Source organism: Nannospalax galili, unplaced genomic scaffold (genome assembly GCF_000622305.1).
Source record: "Nannospalax galili isolate Female #2095 unplaced genomic scaffold, S.galili_v1.0 scaffold1097, whole genome shotgun sequence".
NCBI classification, from domain to species: domain Eukaryota; kingdom Metazoa; phylum Chordata; class Mammalia; order Rodentia; family Spalacidae; genus Nannospalax; species Nannospalax galili.
Window position 1 is genome coordinate 1,488,298 of NW_008340640.1, and position 16,264 is coordinate 1,504,561.

The following is a 16,264-nucleotide window of genomic DNA, read 5'->3' on the forward strand; positions in this document are numbered from 1 at the left end:
GTAGATAAATCTTGGGCAAAGACCAATTGTTCTCAGATAAACCTTGCCTAAACATTTATTTCTTGTTCTGGTATGTATAATTTATCAGTAGGTTGTTTGACTAATATGGTTCCCTCTGGTTTTTAAAACTAGCAAGGCATTATTTCTCTCTCGCATTGTCTAACCTCTCGATCATCATCTCCCCAATTAAGATGCCCCCATTTTCCCCTTTCTCCCTTACTAATACCCTTCTCCTATGGTCCTACCTCTCTTGAGCTCATTCTTTCCCTTTATCCACTAGGTTCCTTGTACACCCTTCCCTCCCCCCTCCCTTAAACTAACCGAAGTTTTATCCATATCTCCCTTATTAACGCCTCAGGTTCTATCTTTTCCTTTACCTCCCTGGTTCCTTTCCATTATCCAGGTTCCTGTAGTTATGTCTGGATACATACTCACTTATCGGGTTTTGGTTCTAGGATCCACATATGAGGGAGAACATATGTCGATTTTTTTGTCTGAGTCTGTGTTACTTCACTTAGTATAACAGTTTCTGGTTCCATCCATTTACCTGCAAATTTCGTGATTTCATCCTTCTTTACTGCTGAGTAAAACTCCATCACATAAATGAATCACATTTTCACTATCCACTCGTCAACTGAGGGACACTTAAGTTGCTCCCATCTCCCAGCTACTGTGAAAAGAGCAGCAACAAACATGGATGTACAAGTGTCTCTGCAATAGGATGCGTTCTTTGGGTATACGCCAAGGAGTGATATAACTGGGTCAAATGGTAGGTTCATTTGTAGTTTTTTAACAGTTCTCCACACTGCTTTCCATAGGGGCTGAACCAGTTTGCAGCCCCACCAGCAGTGGATGAACGTTCTCCTTTCCCCACATTGTCTCCAACATTTGGTATCATTTGTTCTTTTGATCTTAGCCAGTCTGACTAGGGTAAGATGAAATCTTAAAGGGGTTTTAATTTGAACTTCTTAATTATATATTAGTAATGTTGAACATCTTTTAAGATACTTCTTAGCCATCTTTACTTCTTTGGAGAACTCTCTGTTCAGCTCCTTAGCCCATCTTTTAATTGGGTTACTTCCTCTCTTGATTCTCTGTTTTTTTAGTTTGTTATATATTCTGGATGTTAAACCTCTGTCAGATGTGTCACTGGTGAAGATTTTCTCCCATTCTGTGGATTTTCTGTTCATTTCCCTAGTCGCCTCCTTTGATGTACAGAAGCTTTTTAGTTTAATGAGGTTCTTTCTTAATTTCTCTTTTGACCCATTCATCATTTAGGAGTGTGTTGTTTATTCTCCATGTGTTCATGTGGTGACAAGAGCTTCTTCTGGTGTGATTTTAACCTTTATTGCATTGTGGTCTGATAGAATGTATGGATTTTTTTCAATCTTTCTGTATTTCTTGAGGTTTGTTTTGTGCCCCAGTATATGGTCAATTTTGGAGAAGGTTCCATGGGGCGCTGAATAGAAAGTATGTCCTTTGGTGCTTGGGTAGAATACTCGGTAGATGTCTGCTAGGTCCATTTGATATCTCTCTGTTAACTCTCTGCCCTGTTTACCTAACTAATGGAGACAGTGGGGTATTGAATTCTCCTACTATTAATAAGTTAGGATTTATCTGGGTCTGAAAGTCCTGTAGTACTGTTTTTATGAAGTTAGGTGCACCAGAGTTTGGTGAATATATGTTCATGATTATAATACCTTCTTGATTTATTGTTCCTTTGATCAGAATGAACTGGCCCTCTTTATCTCTTCTGATTAGTTTTAGTTTAAAGTCTATTTTGTCAGATATTAGAATTACAAAGCCTGCTTTTGTTTTTAGTACTATTCGCTTGGTATATTTTTTTCCATCCTTCATCTTAAGATAGTGCCTGTCCTTGAAAGTGAGATGAGTTTCTTACAGGCAACAAAATGATAGGTTTTGTTTCTTAATCCATTCTCCTAGTCTGTGTCTTTTGACTGGGTAGTTCAGTCCATTAATATTTAAAGTTATTAATGAAAGATGAGTATTGAATCCTGTCATTTTTATTTCTGTTCACATTTTTTATATAGCTGTATTTTCCCACAGTTATACTGTCATTGAAGTTCTTTCCACACCCCCTTGGATAAAGTCATTCCTTTCTTCAGCTCTTTGTATTGCTTCCAGAATGCTCTGAAGGACTGATTTTATGGATATGAATTCCTTCAGCCTATTTATGTCATGGAAGATTTTTCTTTCCCATTCAACTGTAATAGACATTTTTGCTGGGTAAACTAATCTGGGTTGGAATCTGTGGTCATTTAGAACTGGGAATACTTTGGTCCAGGCTCTTCTGGCTTTCATAGTTTGCACTGAAAAGTCAGCTGTAATCTTAATGGGTTTTCCTTTTTATGTGACTTGTTTCACTTTTGCAGCTTTCAGTATTGTCTCTTTGTTCTGTATGTTTAGTGTTTTTACTATGATGGGCCATGGAGAGTTTCTTTTCTTGTCCTTCCTGTTTTGTGATCTATATGCTTCTTGTACTTGTATGGGCATTTAATTTTGGGAAATTTTCTTCTATGAGTCTGTTGAAGACCTGGTCCATGCCATTATCTTGGGATTCTTCTCCTTCCTGTATGACTATGATTCGTAAATTTGGTCTTTTTATGGTGTCACACAATTCCTGTGTATTCCAGTCTTGTGATTTCTTAAATTTTTCATAATCTTTGCTTGAGTGGTCTAGTTTGTCCACTTTATCTTCCAGTCTGGATATTCTGTTTTCCATTTCGTTCATCCTATTGGTGAGGCTTTCTCCCATCATTTCTAATTGGCTTACTGAGTGTTTCACTTCCTTTTTCATTTCAGCCTGAGTAGTCTTCAATATTTCTAGGTCATTTCTGAATTCATTCAGAAGTTTATCCTTATCTTCCTTCAGTTCTTTGATTTCTTCATGTGTTCTTTAAATTCACTGAATTCTTTTATCATGTTTATAATTGTTCTTTTGAGTTCCATGTCCTGCATTATCTCTAGGGGGTTCTCACTGTACTCCTCTAGAGGACTATTGGTATTTGGTTTTTCATGTTATTTTTTCTCTGTCATTTTGACATGTGAATTTCTTTTGTAGTTTCTGACTCTTCTGTGAGACTCAAGCCTTCAAGTTTAGCTCTGCTTCTTTTTGTAACCTTTATGTGTTTAATTATTGGGCATGAAAAGTGGGCTGGTCTAGGCTTCAGGTCCTCTCTTTTGATTTTATATTGGTGTGGCCTGATTGCTTTTGTCTTCAGGAGTTCTCACAGAGGCCCAAGTCCGATGAGGATCAGATGCTCTCAGGCTTTCTCCTAAGGTCTGGATCCCCCCACAAAAGATGCTGCCCTCAGGACTTTGTGGGTTGGACTGACCTGGGAGCAAGGCCCAGGAAAGATGCTGGTGTCGGGCAGCTGGTAGCCTGTCACCCAGAGATGCAAAAGGAGATGGGGGCAGGAAGAGGCCTGGGGAGTGCAGGGAGGAACTGGGTTGGTCTGGATGCAAGGGATCAGGAAGCAGTGGTGGTTCCCCAGGTGTCTGGGGTGCAAAGACAAGGAATGGGACAGTACCCAAGCCAGGAGAGAGGCTGGTGGGTTGTGCAGGCCCAAGGAAGCAGAGGGAGTTGAGGACAGGACCAGGCCCATAGAGCTCCTGGGGACCCTGAGGAGGAACTGGGTTCATCTAGATACAAGGGATCAGGAAGCAGTGGTGGTTCTGGGCTGAGAGGTCAGCCCCCATGTCCAGGAAAGAGGCTGGTGGGTTGTCCAGCCCAGGGAAGCAGAGGGAGGTGAGGGCAGACCAGGCCCAGAGGGCTCCTGTGGACCACAAGTATGAACTGGGTTGGTCTGGATGCAAAGGATCAGGAAGCAGTGCTGGTTCCCCTGGTGTCTGGGGTGCCAAGACAAGGAATGGGACAGTATCCAGGCTCAGAAGAAAGACAGGCAGGGGAGATGGGAGAGTGAATGAGGCTGGGGGAGTCAAGGTGGAGAGGGCGCCATGGGCTTACACAGGCGAGAGGCTGGTGGATTGTGCAGGCCGGGGGAAGCAGAGCCACATTAATCATTTTTACATTGATACTCCATGATCTACTCACCTTCTGCTGGTCACATCTCTAAAAGACATTGCACAGGGAACCTAATTTCCCACACATAAATATTTGGTGTATACACTCAAAACATAACCAAACCATAATTCCAGCTCTTTATTCGTTATTGAATGTCATCCAAGCAGTAAATGTCTCAACATCTCTTATATTAGTAATTATTTGTCATGGTATCCTTTCCTGAGTGGCAGGTGCTTAAGTGAGGCTTGTTTTGATGGTGGCAATAGTTATTAAATCATCTGAAACTATAGTATCATATAGTCTGTTACTGTGGTCTTCTCTTGTATATATTCCAGAGAAATTTCAGTGCTCACTAGCTAAAGCTTAGTTTAAGGAATTGTATTGACCCCAGTATGTACATGTGATTTTCTCTGTGACAACTTACTGGAAGGACACATGTTGTTTGGTGTACCAAAAATTGTAATTTTCCTGGGAGGCAATGAAATGGAGGGAGGGATCAACGTGTGCTTAAAGTGGGAGTACTTGCCTATAATAAATTGTCAAGGAACAGATGACAACTGAAATAATGAACAATGGAGAAAACACAAGGGGATAAATCATCCTATGAATTTCCTAGAAAAGGTAAAGAGGAAGTCTGAGAAAGGTATATCCCTAAGAAAAAGTGTTGGTGTTCAGGGTGTAAAACTGAGTTCCATACTTTCAGTGAGTCTCATAGATGACAGGGTCTGGGGTAGAGCTGTGCATTACCAGACCCTCAATGGCCACTGGCTGCATGAGTGTCTGTCTACTCACTGGAATACAGCCATCGAGGAATTGTGGCAGCGAGAGGTGAGTAGGAACACAGGACTGAACAGGTGTGAAATGAGGCTATGTGGGAGCTAAACAGAGACCATGACAGAGAAGGGGAGAAAGTGGAAGAGAAAACCTGCAGGGGCCTCAAGTAATGTGAAGAATGATTCCACAGGAATGACAAGGAACTGGAGGGTTTACTTCTCCTTAACCCCACCACCAGCCTTGATATGAGTGAAAGTATGCTACAAATGATAAGAAGCATTAATAAATGGTCACTAAAGATATTGCAGGGGAGCAGCAGTCCACAGAAAAAAGAGAGGCAAAAAGATGGGAGACCATCTTTAATAAAGACTGGAAGCACAGGAGTGGGATTACTTGGTAGTATGGAACTCCATAGGGCACCATGGCAAAGACTGGTAGAAGACAAAGAATTGAAGGGTAAACTAAGAGACAAGAAGTAGAAGTCAAAAGCAGGATGGGATCCTGATAAGATCTAGACTTGAGTTAGAGACCAAATAATTTTCAGATCTCAAGGTTTCAGGCAGCACTTTAGTTAAAATGGTTTCAGAGACTTAAAGCAGACACTTATTGTTCCCAAGTTCTAAATGGTGAGACTGACAAAATGGAATTCATAGAGGTTCAATTCTACACATTCCTTAAGCATTCCTAACCATGTGGCATGAGTTTAGTATTATTCTAAGCATGGGTATAAGACATCTATACAGTCATCTTTAGAACTGCAAGCACAGCTATCTTGGGGTTTCAACATGCTCAACAAGCATAATTGCTGAGTTCCCTAAACTTTGATGGGATTTTCAGCTTTTTAAGATTATTCAATTGACCCAGGAGTAAAAATTCTAAAAAAAATATGTTTACCCCATCTTAGAGAAGCCCACACCTATGTTCTTAGGGGAGTCTTAAGGTCTTCCCAAGAACTTCTTTCTTCTAAGTTGTCCTTAAAATCCACATTAAAAATGCTTTATATTATCAACTCTTTTACCTTTTGCATTTTGAATAAAATTATAGAGGTATTATGTATCAAGCCACTCAGAATTTGATGATTACGTTACTGTTTATCTCTTTACATTTTATTTTGAGTAATTTCTGTTGGGATGGATAGATAGATAGATAGATAGATAGATAGATAGATAGATAGATAGATGATATATGATAGATAAATAGGTAGGTAGGTAGGTAGATAGATAGATAGATAGATAGATAGATAGATGATTGAGAGATGCTGATACTGCTCTTTTGCAGTTTTTACTATTATCTTAACCCAATTCAGTAGTGGAATATATTTTACAATTATTCTTTTACGGAAGCTTTATTTGGTTCTTTTTTTGAATCTTTTATTCTTTTCTCTTTAAACTCACATGTCCTTTCTACCAATAAGTGTACACATAATAGTTGTTTTAGAGACCTTTCCTGTTAATTTTACCTTCTCAGTCATGTGTAATTCTTTTTCTATTGACTGTAATTTCTCTTTGTCTGTGTTATATCTTACTGTTTCTGGGTGTGTTGTGTGATGTAGAAAGTGTCCCTAAATGGTCCATCTGTTAAAGACTTGGCCTCCAGCATATGGCGCTATCGAGAGGTGGTGGAATCTTTCAAAGGTGGAGCCTAGAAGGAGGCTTTCCTTTTTCTGAGGATGTGCCCTTGCCACAGAGCCTTCCTCTTCCTCTCTTTTGTGTCCCAATCACAAGATGAACATCTTTTCCACATGCTGCTGCCAGGACATGCTGCCTCAGGCCAGACCCAAAGGCAGTGGGGCAACTGATTGTAGACTGTAATCTCCAACACTGTGAGCCAATACAGCCTGTTTCTGTACAAATTGATTTGTCTTGGGTATTTGTTGTAATAATGGAAAGGTGACAAAGAACAATGTGTCTAGTAATCTTTAATTAAATATCAGACATTATCCAAAAAATCTTCTAATAAGCCCCAAATCTGCTTCAAAAAACATTCTGAATATAATTCCAGAGTATCTCATTAAAAGGAACAAACAAACAAAATCTCTTACTTTCTGAGCCAGCTGCTGTTTTTCAGAATCCCCATTCCTTTGGAAATCTAATTGTCAAACAGGCTGCACAAGGGCCCAACACTTCCACTGCTTAGACTATTAGTGAACTGCTTTTCTCAGTCCTTCTTTCTGTACTTGGAGACTAGAGCTCTCTCTACTCCCAAATCCAGTAGCTTATGTGAAGAGCATAAGCCCAGATGCACTCCAGGACCCTACCAGAGGAAAATCTGAAAACATCAGTAGTGTTTTGAGAATATAGTGAATGTGGCACCATTTGAGAGAAGCTGGAAATAAGCCAACTTCTCAATGTGTCTTCTGAAATGATCGTTTTTCTCCTTCCTTCATTCCTGCACGTACAGCATCAAGGTTGCGTCTCCAGTTTTCTCTCTGTCATCAATCTTGCTCATGAACACCCAGAGTCCATTCAGGAAGATCCTGTGTTTGATCACAACCTCCCCATCTGTCTATGGCTCCTGCTGTTTCTTATGCTTTTGTTAGCACACACTTGGACTTTAGCAATGGGGTAAATTTTCAGAGGGATTCTTGCTTTCCGGTATGGTGACCCTTGCTTTCTTCCATCCATTTTTCCTCAGGATCACGTTCCTCTCTAGCTTATTCTTTGGTGTTAGCTCTCCGATGAGTTAATGATCCTAAACTATCCACCCATTTAATACTTGTTAGGTTTAAATTAATATTCTTTGCAATCTAATACATGTGAGTATTTTGACACTTTAGACAATTTTAATTTCTATGATTTATCCATTTTTCGTTATAAAATCAGTGTATTAACTTTAAGAAAATATTTTTATTATTTTTATTTTTTAATGTGTATTAATGTATTGCCTGCATGTAGATAAGTGTACCCATGTTGTGCAATGCCCACAGAGGACAGAAGAGGCCATCAGATCCCCTGGAACTGGAGTTATGGACAGTTGTTAGCTGCCATGTGGGTGCTGGGATTTGAACCCTGGTCTTCTACAAGGACAACCAGTGTTATTAACTGCTGATCCAACTTTCCAGCCCCATTAACTCTTAACACTTAAGAGGAACATAGATATGATTTGGCCAAGAAATAGTTTTATTTGGATTGATCAGCGTTCCAACTTTGGATATGACTTTATAGGCAAGCTAAGCATGTGCTTTGACATCCTATAGATTTCAAAAAAGTTTAAAAGTCAAAGCCATAAGGGGAAGGATATTTTACCTGTGGTCTTTCAGAATTTTAAATTGGTGCAGGAAGCTGGCTTGTTGAATAGTGACTGAGTAAAGAATATACATAAAGCAGTTCTCAGAAGGAAGACGGGGACTAAGAATGAAGCTCTTGAGAAAAACAGGGAATTAAAGTAAGATGACCACACAGGCTATCTTTGGGCCAAAATGTTCCACTCCAATAAAAACTATGACTGTTGGCGTACAGAACCAGGCAAGTTTCAGTCAGGTTGGTTTCAATATATTCTGGGAAAAGTATGTGCAGCTTACTCAGGGTCAGAAGTTTATTCTGAGGTAGAAATGATGGAAAACCGGTCTCCCGTGTTCTTTCAGTTTAGTATTTGGGAGCTGTCTTTATTTGCTTGATTGTAATTTTTTCCACAACTCCTTGAGTTAATGAAGTAAGTGAGCTCATGGGGTTCATTGATTCATTCATTTAGCAATGGGTCTTAAACGCTAAGACTAGCTATTGCTCCAGGTTTACACATGTGCTACTTATTCAACTTAAAAGGGAGATGACATAGTGTGGATGCTCAACACAATTTGAAATGATGTGTAGAAGCAAATGCTAGCCAGAGACAAGGAAGAGAAAATATTCTAACATCAAACAAAATGAATAACTAATCTCCCAGTTTGGCTCAAAGAAACAAAGTGCTGCACCCTTGGTGGACTCCTCACTGAGGCTGGGCACTGAGAGGAGAGCTCTGTACTCTCCACACACCCTACCCCTCTGCCATCAGCTCCACAGTTCACTTCGCCACACAGATGGCACGAGCATCCCAAACCAGACATTCATATTTCCTCATCTTGTTGCTGATCACTGGGTACAGGTCTCCACCCTAAGTGCTCCATGGGACATCATCTTTACAAAAAGTATAATGCTATTTTTAAAAGAAAAAAGTGTTCTAGATAAGATGATCTATATTTTCTGAAAAGATGATATTTTCTTCAATAGCATTCTTTGAAGGATAAAAACATGGGGGTAAGGAATATGTAGGCAAAAAATCAACCAAAAGCTATCATCTAAAACCCCACTAATTTGAGAGCGGACTCTGTCTTTTAGGGCTCTGTCTCTTTTTTGCCTTGTTATTATAATGTTGTATATTTTAGGACTCTGTCTCTTTTTTACCTTATTATTACAATGTTGTATATTTTATAATCTTTATTTTTAATCTTTGTGTATATGTGTATATCATGTGTGTGTTTATGTGTGTGATGTTCATGTATGTGAGTGTGGGTGCACACATGCCGGGGTACCTGTGTGGACAGAAGACAGTCTTGGGTGAAAGCCCTGGCCATTTGTGACAGGATCTGCATTGTTGTTGACTGCACCATGCTGCCTGGTCCATGACCTTTCATGTATTCTCCTGTCTCTGCCTTCCATCGCCTGTGGGAGCACTGGGATTACAGATGAATGCACAATTGCATCCAGACTTTACATAGGTTATGGGTATCTGATCTTAACCCCTCATGTTTGAGTGGCAAGCACATTACCCAGTGAACAATCTCCTTAATCCCCAATCTCTATTTTTACATTTTCAAAATGTTTAAAAAATCATGGCCATATTTCAACGTATAACTTTTCTGTTTTAAGAAATTTGGGAATATTTTAAATATTTGACATCTGTAATAATACAAAGAAATTCATTTTATCACAAAGTTTTCTTGTATTTCAGATATTTCTTTATCATAAATTCTAACAAATTACAAACAAAAATTTAAAGTTCTCCAGGGGCTATAGAGATGGTTCAATGGTATAAAGAACACTTACTGCTCTTTCAGCCAACTTGGGTTCTGTTCTCAGTACCCACATGACAACTAACAACCATCTATTTCCAGTTCCAGGGGATCCAGGACACTCTTCTGGCCTCCATGGTGACTACATGCATATGGTGCACATACATACATGCAAGCAAAACACTCACACACATAAAATAAAAATAAACAAATCTTTTTAAAAGTTTGAAGTTCTCCATACATATTGCCAAGCTTTTTTCTAACAAGGCAACTGAGTTAGTTAATTAGCAGTACCATGAGCTGAGTATGATTCTCTATTTTATTTAGTGTCCAATAGAAATTAGTATATTTCATTTTTAAAACTCATTCCAAAAACCTTAAGAAAAGGAAGTTATTACTATGTTAAAGATATATTATTAGTAAGTAATTTTTCTGATTTTCACGCTATTGATTAACATCCTTTGTGCATATAATTCAAGGAATCTCATTTATTTTCTTAGAGCATCATTATTTTAAGCTTTTATAATAAACTTCTCTTTGGTGAAAAGTGTTACTCTGCCTATTCTTAGTAGCGTGGCTTATCCATCAAATCCAAGAGGAGCAAAGTAGATCCTGTTCTTTGGAGGAGTTCCTCAATCACCCTGAAGAAAACAGGTGGAAAATAAGAAAACTTTCTACAAAGTTCAGGATTTCTCTTGATTTCTCCAGAGAAGTAGAACCAAAAGAGTGCACAGATAATTATGAAACAGGATTTATTAGATGGGTTTGCAGAATCAGAGGCTGAGTAGCCCATCTACAGACTGGAAAACTAGGGAAACCCATAGGTTCTCAACCCAAGAAGCCTGACGACTAAGCAGAGGGAACGATGCAGCCCCAGCTGGCAGGTGAAGACCCCCAAGTCATTCGGAGAGTCACTGGACCAAGTGCTCGTGGAAAGGCTGGCAAATCCAGAGTCTGATTTCCATGGTCAAGGACTGCAGCACAAACCGCGCAGCTCAAGAAGGGTACAGTGCGTGTGCAGAGCGAACCTCCCTTTTCTTCAGCTTTTTGGTCCATCCAAGCTCCTGTCCTACTGGAGGGCGCACCCATGTTAGTTTTGGATTTCCCCACTCAATTAACTAACCTACGTGGCAGAAATCTCTGGAAACATCTTCTCATACTCACGCTACCCAGACGTGTGCTTTATCAGTTTTCTAGGAATTTATCAATCCTATCAGGTCGATAACCAGGAATAAGCGTAAGGGCTGGAAGCTCAGAGCTGAACTCCAATGCTTCTGTTTATGTTGGAGCAGGTAAACTATTTAAACATCTAATGTCCTCAAAATTGGAATTAGTGTCAGAAAACTATTTGTCCTCTTATGGTGTGTTAATCCTAACATAATGTTGACTTGATAAAAAAGTATACCCAAGAATCATGTTAACTTTAGTCATATTTTATTGGGGCAAAATATAAGCCTGTTCACATAATCTCATGGCTATGTTGGACATTTCAAAGGAACAGCAATAGTTTGGCAAGCCTTAGGCATCAGCACAGGATGTAAATGTTATCCCTGTATAAAAGTGTTTTCTGCCTTCACTTCCTAGAGTTGGACTTTAATGTTAGTTTAGAGACAAAAAAAAATTGTATTTCCTGATGAGGAATCTTATATCCTGAGGGGAAAAAATGATACTGCTCAATCAATGTGACACCTAAATAATTGTATTAGAAATTTAGCCTCACTACAAGTGGTCCCTCCATTTACCTCAGAGAGGGAGCAAGGATGCTGATGAAAAGCAGATGTTAAATTGTTGCATTCAGATAGCATTTCACCCCTTCTCTGCCAAATGACTGCGACATCATCAACCTAGGGAACAGGAAGGAGTTTGCATTTATGGGCCAAGATTAAGTGGGACAGAGGACACACAGATCTGAAAGGAAAAATGAAAGAGTGGTATTTACAGAAAATAAGACTGTTGCCAGAGCATTAACTTGGATGAGAAAGCCAGAAAACCAAAGTACATACGGAAAAGATATGCAAAGATCTTGGGGAACAGAGGCTAAATATAAAAAGCACAGACAAGGTGCAGTCCTGCAGCACAGTCAAGAGTACTTGCCTACAGTTTCTCGGTCTCTGATGTCTGTGTTTCATTTATCTGGGAAACTCTGTGCTTTGTCTATTAAAACACTTATTCAGAAATGCTGTGGGACAACCAGCAAAAATCACAGTAGGTACTATCTGTGATACTTAAGAACGTTCTATCATCTGATATCACCAGGAGGAAAAAAAAATCGTCGTCTGTAACGTACCCACAAAGTTCCAAAGCAGTGTATGCCAAAATCTAGAAATAATTAACAAGAAATATAGAGAACAATCAAGGTATCCACAGAGAAAGTATGGGAGAATATTCCAGAATAGTTGAATACCACAAGCAGAAACTGCATAATTACCAGTAAATAGAAACAACCTAGGACTCATAAGCAGACTCTTCCTGGGGATTTTCAGATCATGAATAGGTAAAATATAGGTAGTGTGGAAACAGTAAACAATTAAAAAGAAAGATTACAGGGGGCTGGAGAGATGGCTCAGTGGTTAAGAGCACTGACTGCTCTTGCAGAGGACCTGGGTTCTATTCCCAGCACCCACATGGCAGCTACAAACTGTCCTTAACTCCAGTTCCAGGGGACTCCAAAGCCCTCTTCTGACCTCCACCGCATTGCACGACACGGGTGCACTCACATATATGCAGGCAATACACTCATACACATAAAATAAAAATAATAAATAAGCAGGGCGTGGTGGTGCATGCCTTTAATCCCAGCTCTTGGGAGGCAGAGGCAGGCAGATCCTGTCTCAAAAAGACCAAAAATAACTAAATAAATAAGTAAATAAATAAATAATAAATTAAATATTTTTAAAAAAAGATTACAGGAGGAAAAGGTAGCCTTTTCATAGTAAACATGCTTTTGTTTATTTAGTTTAGAAGTTGCTTCTATGTACATACTTTGCATCATACTAATACACTCTTCCTCGCAACCTTTCACCTGATAGTTTTAGTGTCAACTCATGATCCTTGACTAAGTTAACTATTTCAATGGGATTGTGAAATAGTCTCTATTTTTTCTTCCATGTTTATTCTGGAAATATTTTCTGCAAAGGAGTTTTCTTTCTTCAACAGAAGGTAACTTTCAGGTTCTCCTGAAGAAAATACGTTAAATCCTACACTTTTCCACTCAATTACAAAATTCTGGAGTTAGCAATTCCTTTAACATAATTGAAGTGACTTAATTCTTCCAGTAAAAACTGCAAAAGTAGTGTCTCAACTATATTCTTGACAAAACCAACAGTGCACATTTAGTGGTGCTAACAAACTATTTAATTCAGTTAGTAACAATTACCAGTGCTTAGAAATACATTTTGGCCATCACAACATGAGGTAAGTGCGTGCTGACACCTAATGAGCAGAGAGCAAAGATGCTCTAAACATGCTACATTTGAGACTGAGTTGTGCTTAGAGACTCACTTTTGAAAAACATTAATAAAACCAGTGATGTCCTGTGGAGACCATATACCTCCAATAGGACAGATGGTGGTTCCTTGCCTCTGTTCTCAAAAAACTCACTTGCCCAGTTTAATCATGAGAAAATACAATAAGGTTAATTTAATCAAGTCCACAAAATAATTGGCAAGTACTCGTCAAAACTCAATATCACCAATGATAAGAAAGTATCACAGGCAAAGTGAAATTAAGGAGAAATGGTGACTAAGTATAGTGTGGTCAGATGCATTCATTTAAACTGGGTTTGGGTTTGGGGCATGCAGGAACTCTCCATACTATCATCTCAGCTCCTCTACAAATTAATGTCAAACAAAAGTTTCTTTGAAAAGTGACGAAGAACCTTTCACCTGTGAGTCAACCACTGCTCAAAACACCCACTACCTGCTCATTTTCAACTCTGACACATACCACATTGCACATACTAATGTAAATTCCAATTGCTGAATTTATTTCCTTTACCACAATGATATCATCTCATCCCAGTAAGAATATCCATTATTAGAATGGCCAAAGAAAGGACAGATACTGGAGAAGAAGCAGAAAAAGGGGAAGAAATCTCATACAAGGTTCATGAGAATGTAAATTAGGACAGATTATGACAAACTGTTATGTAAGTTCTTCCAAAAATGAGAAAAACAATAATGATCCAACATCCCACCACCAGATATATATCAAAGGGAAATAGAGTATGAAAAGGAGACCTCTATACTCCCCTGTTCATTGCAGCTCTATTCACAATAGTCAAGAAGTGAAAGCAAAGTGTCCCTGAATGGATGAATGGAAAATGTAAATGTGGAAATGCATGTGCTGAAATATCATTAACCAAAGATTCAAATTCTTCTGTCATTGGAAGCACCATGTTTGGTGGGCATTGTGTCAAGTGAATAAATGAAGCAGAGAAAGGCATCTCACACGCGGATGCCAAAAAGTTGATCCTGTAGAAGTAGAGCATTGAATAGTTAGTTGTTAGCAGTGGCTGGAGAGTTGAGCAGGAATGGAGGGAAGGCAGGTGCAAAGGCAGGACAGTTGAATACAATGAATAATTTCTAACTCGTGACAATAATTAATTGCATATTTCAAAACAGCTAACAGAGAGTTTGAATGCTTCTCAACAGAAATGGTGAATACTTTAGTTGAAGCTTATGCCTACTCTAAACATTACACATGCAACATGGACCTTGAAAGATTACCCTACCCCACAGATATATACAAGTACGTTTCAATGAATTTTTTAGAGACATGTAAACATATTCCTGCTTCAAAATAATTTAAATAGTGATAAAAATTCTAAATAAACTTAATTAAATATATTAAAACTGGAAGAAAAATGCATAGAAGTGTTACAAACAAAAATCCCATAGTTCAGCATTTACTGAAATGGGGAAGGCAAAGGGTCAAATGGTGGATCACAGATTTACCCTATGGTATAAAATATTGGGTAAAATAGATATATGAGCTAAACATATGAAAAGCTTTTGTAATCACCCAGTATAAAATAGTTGATTAATAGTTACTTTTGTCTTCCCCACATCACCACCATAGTTTCTCTATCAACAATGTCCCAAAGTCTTTACTGTGTACAATAAAAAATCGTGATGTTCAAATTTATGAAAATTTTGAGCTTTTTAGAAAATAATCAAGTACATTGATTCAGAGATGTGAAATAACTTTCACAAAAAAAGATTGAAGAACTGGAATGATACAACCAAATAATAATGTGTTACCATGTTTTATTAGTGCTAGATCCTAAAATACCAAATTACCTCTTCTTGTAGAATCATAACTTTCAAACAAAAATAATTATTTTAAAAAGATTGAAGAACTGGAATGATACAACCAAATAATAATGTGTTACCATGTTTTATTAGTGCTAGATCCTAAAATACCAAATTACCTCTTCTTGTAGAATCATAACTTTCAAATTATCTTTCATTCCATGAACATTTGTTAGATACACCTACATTACAAAAAGATAGAGCAGTAAGTAACAAAGAAGGTTTATTCTCACAGATATTATGTTGCTCAATTTTCCATTTATTCGTTTATATCTTTTTAAAATAATTATTTTTGGTTTTTATGTATATGAATATATTGTCTTCATGTGTGTAAGTGCAACATGAGTGTGCAATGCCCACAGAGGCCAGAAGAGGGTGTAGGATCTCCTGGAACTAGAGTTACAAGTGGTTGTTAGCCACCATGTGGGTGCTGAGACTCTAACCTTGGGTCCTCTGTAAGAATAGCAAGTGCTCTTAACCACTGAGCCATCTCTCTAGTCCCTATTAACTTATTTCTTAAGCACCAATTGAGTCATAGACTGAAACAATCTTATAGTTCTTTGTAAAATAAGATAAATATATATTTACAACTATGTATAAACTTTAAATCATATATTGTTCCAGTGACAAGCAGAACTGTGAAGGAACAAGAAACTAGTGTAACTCCAAGTCAGAAATGGAACTGTCTAATCAATGACATTTTAAAAAATCTCAAATAGTCTCAATCATGACATCAAAAAGGGACTGGAAATCCAAGGTTCATAAGTACCCAAAGTAATGTAGTTGCTAAAATGTTACTTCTAGGCACACAAATAAAGCTGCACAGTTAACAAAATTTCAATGGCTATCCTCATACATCCAGTTTTAAGAAAGTAAGTTATCGAAAATTTGCATAAAAACTTGAAAATTTAAATTTTCCTTAAAAATATAGTTTTACTTTTTGGTAAATGAAACATCCCCTTTTTTATCATATATACTTTAGTTAAATAAGTTTTTGATCATAGAGTCTTCATGCATAGCTGAATCTGTGGGGTTTCTCTGGCATGCTGGACTATGATTCTGATTTATAATATTTGAATGATAATTTATGTCACTCCAACTAATGTCATTATTAGTCTCTGACTTTTTAATGTAGGGCTTTTTTTT